The sequence below is a fragment of the Rutidosis leptorrhynchoides genome, chromosome 6, assembly GCF_046630445.1.
Source record: "Rutidosis leptorrhynchoides isolate AG116_Rl617_1_P2 chromosome 6, CSIRO_AGI_Rlap_v1, whole genome shotgun sequence".
NCBI classification, from domain to species: domain Eukaryota; kingdom Viridiplantae; phylum Streptophyta; class Magnoliopsida; order Asterales; family Asteraceae; genus Rutidosis; species Rutidosis leptorrhynchoides.
In genome coordinates this window covers 337,905,351-337,909,626 of record NC_092338.1, presented here as the reverse complement: position 1 = coordinate 337,909,626, position 4,276 = coordinate 337,905,351, and positions in this window count along the sequence as shown.

Genomic DNA, 4,276 nt, shown 5'->3' with positions numbered 1-4,276 from the left:
AATTCTACTCATATGCACTCGTATTCGTACTCGTACAATACACAGCTTTTAGATGTATGTACTATTGGTATATACACTCCAATGATAAGCTCTTAGTAGCCCATGTGAGTCACCTAACACATGTGGGAACCATCATTTGGCAACTAGCATGAAATATCTCATAAAATTACAAAAATATGAGTAATCATTCATGACTTATTTACATGAAAACAAAATTACATATCCTTTATATCTAATCCATACACCAACGACCAAAAACACCTACAAACACTTTCATTCTTCAATTTTCTTCATATAATTGATCTCTCTCAAGTTCTATCTTCAAGTTCTAAGTGTTCTTCATAAGTTCTACAAGTTCTAGTTTCATAAAATCAAGAATACTTTCAAGTTTGCTAGCTCACTTCCAATCTTGTAAGGTGATCATCCAACCTCAAGAAATCTTTGTTTCTTACAGTAGGTTATCATTCTAATACAAGGTAATAATCATATTCAAACTTTGGTTCAATTTCTATAACTATAACAATCTTATTTCAAGTGATGATCTTACTTGAACTTGTTTTCGTGTCATGATTCTGCTTCAAGAACTTCGAGCCATCCAAGGATCCGTTGAAGCTAGATCCATTTTTCTCTTTTCCAGTAGGTTTATCCAAGGAACTTAAGGTAGTAATGATGTTCATAACATTATTCGATTCATACATAAAACGCTATCATATTCGAAGTGGTAAACTAGTAATCACTAGAACATAGTTTAGTTAATTCTAAACTTGTTCGCAAATAAGGTTAATCCTTCTAACTACACTTTTAAAATCAACTATACACATGATCTATATCTATAAGATATGCTAACTTAATGATTTATAACCCGGAAACACGATAAACACCATAAAACCGGATTTACGCCGTCGTAGTTACAACCGGGGGCTGTTTTGGTTTGGATAATTAAAAACTATGATAAACTTTGATTTAAAAGCTATACTTCTAGGAAACCGATTTTTCTTATGAACATGAAACCATATCCAAAAATCACGGTTAAACTCAAAGTGAAAGTATGTTTTTCAAAACAGTCATCAAGATGTCGTTCTTTCGACGGAAATGACTACCTCTTTCAAAAACGACTTGTAACTTATTTTTCCGACTATAAACCTATACTTTTTCTGTTTAGATTCATAAAATAGAGTTCAATATGAAACCATAGCAATTTGATTCACTCAAAACGGATTTAAAATGAAGAAGTTATGGGTAAAACAAGGTTGGATAATTTTTCTCATTTTAGCTACGTGAAAATTGGTAACAAATCTATTCCAACCATAACTTAATCAACTTGTATTATATATTATGTAATCTTGATATACCATAGACACGTATACCATGTTTCTACCTATCATGTCGACACATCTATATATATTTCGGAACAACCATAGACACTCTATATGTGAATGTTGGAGTTAGCTATACAGGGTTGAGGTTGATTCCAAAATATATATAGTTTGAGTTGTGATCAATACTGAGATACGTATACACTGGGTCGTGGATTGATTCAAGATAATATTATCGATTTATTTCTGTACATCTAACTGTGGACAACTAGTTGTAGGTTACTAACGAGGACAGCTGACTTAATAAACTTAAAACATCAAAATATATTAAAAGTGTTGTAAATATATTTTGAACATACATTGATATATATGTATATATTGTTATAGGTTCATGAATCAACCAGTGGCCAAGTCTTACTTCCCGATGAAGTAAAAATCTATGAAAGTGAGTTATAGTCCCACTTTTAAAATCTAATATTTTTGGGATGAGAATACATGCAGGTTTTATAAATGATTTACAAAATAGACACAAGTACGTGAAACTACATTCTATGGTTGAATTATCGAAATCGAATATGCCCCTTTTTATTAAGTCTGGTAATCTAAGAATTAGGGAACAGACACCCTAATTGACGCGAATCCTAAAGATAGATCTATTGGGCCTAACAAACCCCATCCAAAGTACCGGATGCTTTAGTACTTCGAAATTTATATCATATCCGAAGGGTGTCCCGGAATGATGGGGATATTCTTATATATGCATCTTGTTAATGTCGGTTACCAGGTGTTCACCATATGAATGATTTTTATCTCTATGTATGGGATGTGTATTGAAATATGAAATCTTGTGGTCTATTGTTACGATTTGATATATTTAGGTTAAACCTATAACTCACCAACATTTTTGTTGACGTTTAAAGCATGTTTATTCTCAGGTGAATACTAAGAGCTTCCGCTGTTGCATACTAAAATAAGGATAAGATTTGGAGTCCATGTTTGTATGATATTGTGTAAAAACTGCATTCAAGAAACTGATTTCAATGTAACATATTTGTATTGTAAACCATTATATAATGGTCGTGTGTAAACAGGATATTTTAGATTATCATTATTTGATAATCTACGTAAGCTTTTTAAACCTTTATTTATGAAATAAAGGTTATGGTTTGTTTTAAAAATGAATGCAGTCTTTGAAAAATGTCTCATATAGAGGGAAAAACCTCGCAACGAAATCAATTAATATGGAACGTTTTTAATCAATAAGAACGGGACATTTCAGTTGGTATCAGAGCATTGGTCTTAGAGAACCAGAATTTTACATTAGTGTGTCTTATCGAGTTTGTTAGGATATATTAGTGAGTCTGGACTTCGACCGTGTTTACTTGAAAAATGATTGCTTAACAAATTTTGTTGGAAACTATATATTTTTAACATGTGAATATTATATGATATATTAATCTCTTAACGTGTTTGATATTATGTGATAGATGTCTACCTCTAGAACAAGTCCCATTGATTCACCTAATAATAATGAAGAGTCAAATATAAATTGGAATGATTCGTGGACTGATTCACAAGTTCCCGAAGAGGAACCGGAAGAAGAGTCGGAACCGGAAGAAGAATCGGAACCGGAAGAAGAATCAGAACCGGAAGAAGAAATAGAACCAGTGGGGGAAATAATAAAACGGTTAAGTAGAAGAAAATCCTCAACCAACCGACCAAAGTTAACTATGGTCAATGATGTTTCCGCCAAGGAAGCAAAGTATTGGGAGGATTACCAATTCTCCGATGAATCGGATCCTGACAAGGATTCCGATGATGTTATAGAAATTACCCCAACACAATTTAATAAGGCAAAAGAGAACAATAAGGGAAAGGGCATAAAAATAGAGAAATTTGATTCCAAACCCGATGAACTTTATATGTATCGTCAACACCCGTATTTCTTAAGTTGCGACAATAACCCGGGAACCTCTAAACCACCAGGTTTTTCTAAACCAATGTGGAAAACGACCGCTCGTATTAGGGGAACATCATATATCCCTAGAAACTTGGAAAAACGAACCAAAACCGAAGAAGAAGAAACGAGCGAGTCGGAATAAGATAGTTGTATTCGTGTGGTGTAATATATGTAATATAGTGTGCTTATGCTTTATGATATATGTAAAAATTGCTTGTATTAATAAGTATTTTTTTTATGAATCTAACTCTTGTCTATTTTACAATATAAAAACACAAAATGGATAGACAACCCAACATTTTAAGAGACCTACCCGGAGACACGATTGATGAAATCTTGTCTAGAGTCGGTCAGATTTCCTCGGCACGACTATTTAAGGCGAGATCAGTTTGTAAGACATTCGAAGAACGTTCCAAGAATGCCTTGGTTTATAAAAGGCTTTCGTTCGAAAGATGGGGGATATCACATTGGGAAATCCATAAGTTACGATGTGTTTACTTTGACGCATATATTGCGGGGAACCCAAATGCTATTTTACGCAACGGGTTAAGAAATTATTTTGACTCAATATATCCAAATATAGGACTTCGTGATTTAGAAAAAGCGGCTAACATGCAACATAAAGAAGCATGTTATGCTTACGGGTTAGTAATGTTCGCTTCTCATCAAAGTGAGAACAAGAACATCGGGCTACAACTATTAAACAAAAGTTCCCACAAGTGACGGACTCAGTAGTTGGGGTGAGAAACAAGGTTTTTAGATTGTTACGGGACTGTTGGACATTACATAACCCTCGTCCCTTTGACGACGTTACAACACGCTGTCTTATCAACGGCCATAACGGTTATGTTCCACAAGACCAAGGATGGGAAGTAGTCCTAGTAAAACCAGAATGCATGACTTGTTTCTGGACGTATGAATTACGTGTCTTTATTGCCTTTGCTGAATGACTTGTGTACTAGCTAGAATTATCTTCACAACTATCTTGTATCAAAGTTAT